The 11,044-nt window shown below is 26.6% G+C and overlaps 1 pseudogene; it reads left to right on the forward strand.

The window, feature by feature from the left end:
- Window positions 1-1,369, forward strand: part of LOC105130926 (uncharacterized) — a 2,483-nt pseudogene extending 1,114 nt beyond the window's left edge.
- Window positions 1,370-11,044: the final 9,675 nt, after the last annotated feature.

The raw sequence follows: 11,044 nt of genomic DNA on the forward strand, positions 1-11,044 counted from the left end.
AATTTTTTATTTGTTAGATTTGATCTTCATTATTTTGATTATTATTTATTTTTTTGAGATAATTTATGAAATTAGATTTTTTTCAATTTTATTCTTATTCAACTTTTTAATTTATAAGAGTTTTTCTTATTATTTTAATAAACTTAAAAAAATAAAATATTAATAAGTGATTTTTTAATTTATTTTTCATAATATAATCAAATACTAAAAAATATTTATTTTATTTTATTTTCTATGACATTATTAAATATCAAAAAATAATTTATTTTTAAAAATTTACTTTTTTAAAAAAAATATTTTCTAAAAAAATTATTTTTCAACCGAGATTTTAAGTTGTAATTTGTAGTTAACTACCCAGATTGAATATGGTGATTCCGAGGATACAAGAAATAATTTAATGTAAATATAAGTGAGCACTGGTGTAAGAAAATGGCGTGTTGCAGTACTTAAGGTCTTCTTTTTTACTTCTCACAGGTCACCAACTTCCAGTGTGGTGGGTACTCAATTGGGATTAGTTCTAGCCTTCTCTTGGCAGACCATCTAATCATGGACAACTTCCTCCCGAGGTGGTCCAGGCATTCAAAAGAAATTACTGCTCAACAACAATGCACTCGAAAAGCCCTTATTCTACCTCCCCAATCTCAGAAACACCAGTTTATCTCTTAGTAACACCACGAGCTCCGCACCTAGCAAACAGAGTGGCCAGACAATGATATTCAAGATCGCAGGCGATCGCGAAATTGAAGGTGTGAAGAATGAGTTGTGCAAGAGAGCCGTATCACATTGCATCCAGGGGGCAGAGCACAAACTAGGCAGTGAAATGTCATCAGAGTTTTCTTTGTTTGTGAAAGAATCACCTAAGGTTAAAAGGGTCGAGAATTCCAAGAAAAAGGAGCTTGTTAAGCCTAATCTGAACTTTAGGTGTCAAGTGATCACCTTGGATGATTTAGGGATCAAAGAATTAGCTTTCCACGATGGCAATGAGCCTACTCACGTTTCTTGCTGGATTGGATCGGCGGTTGCCATGGCAATTCCATCTTCTTCTGAGAATACTTCAGAAGTCAACGTTATAGTTACAATCCCTGCAGGAAATTGAGCTCCATGTAAGGTTTGGTTTGGCTCCTACAGTGTGTGCATGTATCATTTCTTCTCTTCGCTAGTGTGCATTTGCAATGACATTGAATGTTTGATCAAGAGCACGGGAGCTGTTCATGTATTTGGAAATGAAATATATATGCTGCCTGGAAAATAATGGTTTGTTCCAAAATGAGATTCTAACCCATGACAATCTGCTATTACTACAAAATATGGAATTTTAATTACAATTGTTTGTTAGATATGCAGGCATTTGTTAGATATTTGAGGCCAATGCATGTATCATACATGTTTATCAATATCTATTTAATTATAAAAATATATTAATTTTGATGATAACCGTGAAATATCTCTATTGATTGAATTTAAAATCATTTTTTTCCCAATGTTATTAAAATCTTGCTGGATTTTGAAGCAAATATTTTTAAATCTAATACCGGTAAAGATACATCACAATTGCTGTTAAAATTAACAAAAATAATGCTAAAGACTTATTATAATACCATAGTATTTTATAAATAAATATTAAGAAAAATCACATCAAGCTTCCTATATTTTGATTTTTTTTTTTACTTTCTCTTTGTTATTTAAGAAATTACACATTACATTCTAAACTTAATAACTTAATAACACTTTACATACTCAAGCTTTGACACAAAAAAAATCAATAAAAAATATTGAATTATTTAAACTTTGCTCTTATATTCAATTTAATGACAGAAAAACCTATGCTACTTAAAAATAACAAAATTATCATAAAATCATCATTACTAAAGGAAAAAACATTATAAATTAATAATAAGTTGAAATATTATGGATAATATATATTTTTTCCTATAAGATACAATGCAAAAAGGCCTTTAATATACTCAATTCTTGATGAATCCATACAAGGTATACAAAAACCATCACCACGTGTCATTGTTTTCAGCCTTCACAATAACATATATAACGAGTAAAAATCTATTATTATCATCCAACCCCATTACCAACAACAAAATATCTCCATATAGACCTTTTAGATGACATTCATAAATATCAATAAAAGATGTATATATATTCACAAATCTTTCCTTCATAGCTTTGAAATATAAATACACTATTTGAAACTTCAATGGTAAATGAAAATTGAGTCCAAACCCTATAAAGACATCATATCCTTAATTATACTACTTCAACAACTATATATATCTAGGGATTCTCTTAGATGACTCATTATGACTTCCTTTTAGAAACTCCTTCATTTTTATCCCGGCTCTTTACAGTTATATTAGGTATAGTTTGATCCCGAACTTGTTATCCAAAATTGTATCTAGTATTTTATTAGAAATGTTTAAATCGATATTTATCACTCATAGTATCTTTTTTACTATCCAAATTGAATTGATAGCTTTTAGTTTAAGGTTCAATGCAACTATGTTTATCTTTCAAAGACTTATCCATGAAAATCTTGCTACCAAAATTAAAAGTAGTATACATCTTTTACATATATTAGCACCCATACATGTGGTTTCAACTTTCTCTATTTGATTAATACATCTCTTTATATGATACTCATGTTTCATTTTATATTTTCTCAAAATTTTATTGAAGTGATTGACATTACTAAATATCTGATATTCATCGAACTTTATTGATCGATTAACTTTGGCTTTAAATATATTGCATCTAAAACCATATGTGGGATCAAAATTCCTCTTTTTCTTCCTAATCCTTCCACTTTCATCTTCATCACCCTCACATCTATTATCTAATTTTGCACTACATTCAATATCAATATCATTCAATATCAATATCATCCAAAGTTTTTACCAAACATACATCACCTTCTAAGCTATCAATGTATTCATCTTATTTTTCATTAACAAATTCAAGTCCTTCATCATCAAAAGGACTATAATCATCATCTTTATTTTTTTAATCATCTTCTTTATATCTTACATAACCATCACCATCTTTATTATGTAGTGTCACTATTAACCTACTACTTCTTTAAATTCATAAACTATCATCATTAACCCTTTCACAACCAACATTGCCAATAATGACATGCATGCTAACATTATAAATATTTATATTTGTGCCAACATCAATATCATCTATATTATCATCATCAATATCCAAATCTTCCATATTAACTACAAATATCACTTTATTATTGACATTAGTTTCAACATCCTTGAAATATTTTATTCAAATTTGTTTATTGTTATCAAGCTTACATATGAAACGCTTTGATATCTTTATTGTTAGAGGAGCATAACATGTTCAGCATCAATTTCATTATGAAATTCATCTTCACCTTCATGTAAATTCAACGTTTTAAATATTGATGCATCGTCAAAAATTCTATTTTCTTAGTCATCTTTTATTTGAAAACATACATGTACTTGCATATGAACAATATAAAAGTATATCCATTTAAGCCACGTAGCCATAACAATAACTTTTCTCAACACATAACAAATTGTCATGGTGAGCAATAATAGATGATGTTTTGTATCTTGGCATGATAAAAAAAATATACAAATTTACATAATGGTAAACAATGTTTAGCACATGCCTTATCATATTAAAAAAATGCTTAAACAAAAGGTTATATAAGGGTTCAACATCAATTAAACACATTGTAATCACATATTATTTAATTGAGTTTAGTGAATACTAACATATCAACTTTAATTTAGGGATTTATTTTGAAAATTAGATATTGATGAATAATGACTCATGAGCTTAAAATTTAGGTTTTTTTATGTTTTAAAGTAATAAATGATAAATTATATTAAATAATGACTAAAACATATTTTATACTCTCAACATTATCATTATCTAAGAAAAGCTTGAATTATTAAAGGTTTTTACAAGGTTTGGGGGTTAACTGATCAAATCCTTAGAAGTTTTGCAATTTATGGTTAAGTTGAGTCAAAATAACATATAATTTAATTAATTGATAGTGTTTAATATAAACAAAATGCTCTTATAACATATGTTAATATCTCAATTTTTGGTTAAATAATTGGTAAATACCTGTTAGATAATCCTATACTTTTTAATGAGATTCCAAACACTTCAAAGGATAACTTGTTCTTTTTCAATAACAAACATTATGAGATGCTAAGAAATCTATTAAAAAAACCCTAATTTGGTTTTAAAAATATTTTTTAATTTCAATTTTGTTTTATTTTTGTAAAGAGAGAATATCATAAAGAAAAAGAGAAACAATGCACATGATAACGAGTGTTTTGTTATTTTCTTTGGTTTGCGATATATTATATAAGAGGGTAGTAACATCATTTCACATGGTTTGTAAAGTATAATTTCTCAAACAATGATGGAAAAGTGAAAAAATAATCAAACTATAAGAGGCTTGATGTAATTTTTCCAAAATATTATTAAAAGTTAATTATGTTGTATAATGGTGTAGTTGGTTGCTCCCTTGCTTAATTATCTAAGTCAGGGACTTGATTGAAACCCATAACATCATGAGCCACTGACTATAATTGGACTGGACGGATTAGTTTTTATTGCTTCTTGTACCACACTTCAATTAGTAGCCCAACAAATTATACTCTTAAATCAAGACAAATCAAGACAAGAAAGCTTTTAATGCACAAGTTTTACTATTCCCTTGTGTTTAGGTACATTATAGATGGCACTTTCAGGAAATAATGGTTGCTAAATAATGTAGTCTTTGTAATTTTATATATTAACATTTCAGCTTGTAACTTCATTCCATTACTTTTCAGTCGTTGGATATAGAAAGAGAAGAGAGAAAATCAGCAGAAATGAAAGAAAAAGAAAAAAGTTCATAATCAGTCGCATTCTTATAAAAAAATAATTAATTTTAGTGTCAATGAGTTTTTTTGAGGTGAGTTCTATGAAGACGATTTGAAAATTTAATCTTTTTTTTTAAATAGCTCAGAGCTCAAAAGTTTTTTTATTCAATTTGAATTTAAGTTTTTTTACTCATTTTAAGGTGTTTTGGCCTTGAATAGGGTTGTTTATTAAAGTTCATATAATGTTTTGTTATTTGCATAGGTGGATGAATGTCATTCATTATATTTAAATAATATATATTATGTGGACATTATTCTATGCCCATTTAAAAAAAAAAGTCATGCAAGCTTGGTTTATTGAGCCCTTGCAAACCGGAGTTTGACTTATTTAGAATTGTAGTAGTTGTGGTGTTTAAAGTGTTTTCTTATTAGAAATGTATCAAAATAATAATTTTTTATTTTTAAAAAATTATTTTTAATATCAACATATCAAAACAATCTGAAAATAAAAAATAATAATTTTTAGCAAAAAAATTTAAAATTTAAGGGAACGTAATTTGCCTCGCGTTTTCAAATATGATTTTAGACACATTAATCCATCCTTTCAGACCCGTGTGCTTGGCTCCTTTCACTTTTATTTTTTTCTTTATTTTAATAATTAAATTATTTTTATTTATATAGTTAAAAGGTCTTTTTATAATAATAACAATTATTTTATAAATACTTATATATGAAATAAAATTACTAATTATTTTATATTTATATAATTATATTTAAATAATCAAGATATTATTTTTTATTAAAAATTATTTTACTCATAAAGTTTTATATGAAGAGCCATTAACCTTCTAATAAAAAAATAATATTTGTTAAAATTTTTTATAAAAATAAATTTTTCCTAAAGAAATCATTTTTCTATATAAATCTAAATCATTTCAAATCTTATGAAATTGTATTTTAATTGCTTCAAGTTTGTATTGAAAAAACCATATTATTGATAAAAGAACAAGAAAAGGAAGAAGAAATCATGACTATATTAAAACAAAGAATGCTTATATAAAAAGGTAAAATTCTAATTGAATAAATATATTTTTATTCCAAAATCTAAATTATTGGAATTTTTTTGAATACTTATTTTAATATATATTTAATTAAATAAAAATAAGTTCTGAGAATGGATAATATCACGTGGATAAAAAGACTAGTGACATTTAACGTTTCGATGAATATTGCTTGGCTAATCAAAATACTATGATGATTATAACAAAAAAAAAAAAAGTTAGCTTTCATGAAGGAATGTAATTTTGAGATTTTAGATCAATTTAACTTAACTGTCATAATTTCTTGTTCTCATTGTAGATTAAAAACAAGAGTAGATCTTTAGGGTTATTTAGGATTATGGCTTTTTGTTCAAAAAATTTTAAAAATATTTTTTTAATTTTTTTAAAAATTAGTTTTGATATCAGCATATTAAAATTTTGAACAAAAAACAATTTTTAAATTTTTAAAAATATAATTTGCATTACATTCCCAAACACACCTTTAAAAAAATATACTTGTGCAATAAAATAAAATAAAAACACAATTGAAAAATACAGATAATTGAATAATATCTTGGCCACTATTAATTGACTAGGTTCCCATAATCTGTTAATGAGAGATTTTCTATGTTGTTTATGAAAGGGAAGATTTTTTATGTTGTGTAGTTTTAGAAGATGTTTTCAAGTGTAGTGGTAGTTATTTTTTAAAGTATTTTTTACTTTAAAATATATAAAAAAATATTTTAGACAACAGTACATCAAAATAATCCAAAAACATGAAAAAATTAATCTTAAAAAAAATCAAAATTTAGAAAAACGCTATTTGAAATGCAGTTTTAAATCGAAAAAAAAGGACAACGAAAGTTCAAGAAAAGTGACAAAATTGCATGGATCCTCCAAACATTGAATTTTCTTTTTAATGAGTTGTCCCTATCTAATGACCCAGGTCATTAGTTTGATGAGTTAACCCAATTGACTTATTTTTTTAATTGACTTTTTTCCCCAAACTCATCTTTTAATATCGTGTTTCATTGGGAATTAGATTTTGTTATTTGTCTTGGATTGATTTTTATTAGGTTATCTTGATCTAATGACCTGAGAATAATGCTTAATGAGTTAACATAAGTTGACTTGATTTATTTTTTATGTTATTTTTTATTTAAATTTTTTATAAATTTCATCATTAAATATTGGGTCCAATATGATCAATTGAAAGTTGAGCTTCATAATTTGTTTTGACTTGCTCTTTATGGGGTTATCTTAGTTTCATGATCAAAGTTGTGAATTTGGGATGTGAACCTAGGTTAAATCAAGTTTTTTTTTTTTCTTTTTATGAGACTATCTTAGTTTGATGACCCAGTTCATGGGTTTGACATATTGACTTGGTTTTTTTTAATGCTTTTTTATTGACTTTTTTTAATCAATTTGTTTTTTATGAGGTTATTTTGAAATTTTGTAACCCAAGTCTCGGATTTGACTGGTTAACTTGAATTATTTTTTAAATTTTTTTTTAATTTTACCCTTCAATATTGGTTTGATGGATAATTAGGTTACATGAATTATTTTAATTTATTTTTTATAAGGTTATCATAGTCTCATAACCCAAGTTATAAATTTGACATGTTAACCCGAGTGGACCCAAGTTAATCCAACATGTTATTATCTTAATATTAAAAAAATATGTCATCTTATATATATTTTAGTCAAATTATATTTTTACAAGTTGTATGGATTGCTTTTAGACTCATATATTCAATCGGGTTATATCAGATTAACCCTCACAAAATTAAAAAAAAAAATTATGTTAGAAAAAAACTATTAGCACTATTTGAATATTTTTTTTACATTCAAGAAAAATTTGACTCAATCTGCAGCGTAGCACGAGTCAATGATCTAGTGCATTATTAGAGCAAGAGGTAAGACTAGAGAAATTAGCTCCATACAAGTTACAATGTTTGAGGTGCCCCAGACATGCTATTTTCACCTTGTTGTAACTAGAGTGCTAATTGGACATGATATATTTTTTCTTCTTTTTTAGCATTGATAATTCCATTAAAAAAACAAACAACACTATCCGATTATAATTATTGTTTAATCAAGATTTGGATTGTACATAAGTTATCCGATTAGATTTAGTAAGCCTCAATCCAAAAGATAGACTGAACACTAAATTATCCATTTAGGTTTGGCGAGCCTAAGATCAAAAACCAAAATGGGTTGCAAAGTTATCTGGTTAGGTGTAGTGGGCCTCGACCCAATACAACCATTGCACATATATGCTCATATGCCACTCAAAGTTTCTAATTTTTGTCACACACATGCTCATATGCTCACACTTAATTCTTTAAGTACATATACCTTATTAGTATGGCTTCATGCAAGACACCTAATTCTCCACATAAAAAAGTTATGGACATATCTTGTCAGTACAATACTGTATAACCATCCAATGATGTTATGCAATGCACACCTGATTCTTTATTATAGAGCTACTAATGCAGGCTCACAAATGAATTGTCAATACGATGCCTACCATGATACCCAATAACTATTGCAAATGGTCAATATATCTTCCACCTTATCCAGTGCAATACCTATATTTGATAACTCATTTTACAAGTTATTCACGCGATAAAGGTAATTATTCTCCGTTATTAATCTTGTATAGTATTGTTGCAAATCCATTATTCATGAAGCAATTTCATGTGACTGAGGTGTATAAATATCTTATATCACCAAGTAGTAACACATAACCATACACAATTATCACAATGTATATTCTTTTACTCTCTTTGTTAGGATTCTTTTTGTTATAAATTATTTTCATTTTATAATTTACTAACTTAAATATTAGAGGATCCCCTATTTTGATGTAGGACTTGTTTTATAGAAGTTTAGGAATCAACCCAACCTAATTTAAAGAATTTTCCACTAAAACTTGTTTCACAGTTGTAGAGAGGTTTAGATCCATTTTGAGGTTTTTCCAACTTTATTAGTGGCACCATCTATAGGAATTGAAAAAATCTAGTTCATTCTCATTTTACATGTTATTAAAAGTTTTTTATATGACCGAAAACTTAGAAATACTAGGATATGAAAGAGTAACCAATACATGACCAAAAACTTAGAAACACTAGGATATGAAAGAGTAACCGATCTCTTTATTGCAATTACATCAGCTCCTTTAAATCACCTATAAAATGAAAATGCTCCCTAAAGTTATTCTAACAACATAACATTAACTTCAAATTTTATCACTCTTTTAATGAGTAATACAATAACTAACTCTACTACATAAATCATCAATTATATATGGATAACTCTAGTTTCATAAAAGATAAGACAAAATGATTTATAAAAAAATAGGCATGAAAATATTCATACTCCAACCCTCTATAAAAGTCACTCTAGCTATAAAGAATACTTTTAAATTAAAGCTCCAGACATTAACCCTAAATATAAAAAATGGAGCCTTTATAAGTTCTAGCAGTAAAAGTGTCTACCAACATCAATCTCTCTTTAAATTTCACTACAATACTCATCATGAAAAAAAAACCTCGACATAAAATAAAATTAATGATACAAGCTGTTGAAATTAAATATCTCCCTCACTAAGTGAGAGAGTCTACACTTTATCATCAGGTATTGCACACTTCTCTTTCCAAATATTATGTGTTCAAAAAAGATAAATTTAGAAAACTATGATGAACTTATAAGCCTAAGAAAATACATACAGAATATACAAAGCAACTTAAAGCTTATAAAAATGTTATATATAAAGTACTTTTGATAATATTATATTGATATGCTTTGGTGTTGTACCATACCCTAAAGTTTGGTTTGTTTCACTTCAAAATAAGCATACCATCCATAAAAAGCATAATTAATATTTTTATCATCATATAATAAGAAGGTAAGAGCATGAAAGTATATCTACAAAGGTTTAATGAAAAAATACTAAAAAAATCTATAGTAATACATTACCACTAAAGCCCTTATTAATAAGGTTTAATACTATTCTATATGAGAAGACTATACACTTTTTTTTATCAAACTCTTTTTAAAAGGATATAAATTGTAAAAAATCATATTTGAGTAGAAAAAATAATTAAATATAATCAGGCAAGAAAACTCTTGATTCAAAGAGCGATTCAAATACACAAAACCCAAATAAATTTTCACTTTAATAGTTTGTAATAAAGGAAATGCAACCTAAATATAAAGGGAAATAGGTCGACTTATCTCACAATATGTTGCATGAGATTAGATAATTTTTAGAAATTATACCTTTATTTGTATTAAAAAAATTCTTTTAAACTTTCTAGTAAAAGCAATATCATCTCTCAAATTAGTCTTTGTATATTTTTCTCCATGGTATTGTTTATTTTTATATCTCTAAATGAAATCTTCATGTTTCTAACAAAATCTCCATATGTTTATATATTGATCTCCTTAAGTATTCATTATGATAAAAAAAATTTTATTGATTCTCCATAATTATTATCTGCACAATCCTTACTATGACATAACTTTCATAGCTATAAGAAATATGTTAAAATAACCCTGAGAGGTGTAGCTTAACCTGTTATGCCCTGAGTTTGCTTTCAAGAGATCACTAGTTCGAGTGCCACAAATCTCAAGGCCATTAGAGGTTTATCTGATCGTTACCTTCAGGGCCTTAAAGAATTAGTTAAGGTGCGCGTAAGCTAACCCAGATACTCATGGTTACAAAAACAAATGCCAAACAAAATCAAGTCTCGAATGAAATTACAAAAAAAGAACTCTAAAGTTGTTGTGAGAGAAAACTATACAAGTGGAAAGAGACTATAAATCAAGATTATGAGGTATGGTAACACAATAAGTGTTTTCTTTTTTTTACCATTCAAGTCTTTCAAACATAAAATGACTAGATTTAAAATTAGTATGAAGGAAGTTACATCAATAAAAAAAATTTATTTGATGGTTTATTTTGGCAAATATTAACTAAAACTTAATAAAGAGGTCACCAATTATAAGTCATGTATTAAAAAAAAAAAAGGTTGATGATCCAAATAGAATTATCATTTAGCATAATAAAATAAAATGAGTCTCCATCTAAAAATCAAGAATAAAAGGTATTCGCACAAATGATTA

Source organism: Populus euphratica, unplaced genomic scaffold, assembly GCF_000495115.2.
Source record: "Populus euphratica unplaced genomic scaffold, PopEup_1.0 scaffold43.1, whole genome shotgun sequence".
In the NCBI taxonomy this organism is placed as follows: domain Eukaryota; kingdom Viridiplantae; phylum Streptophyta; class Magnoliopsida; order Malpighiales; family Salicaceae; genus Populus; species Populus euphratica.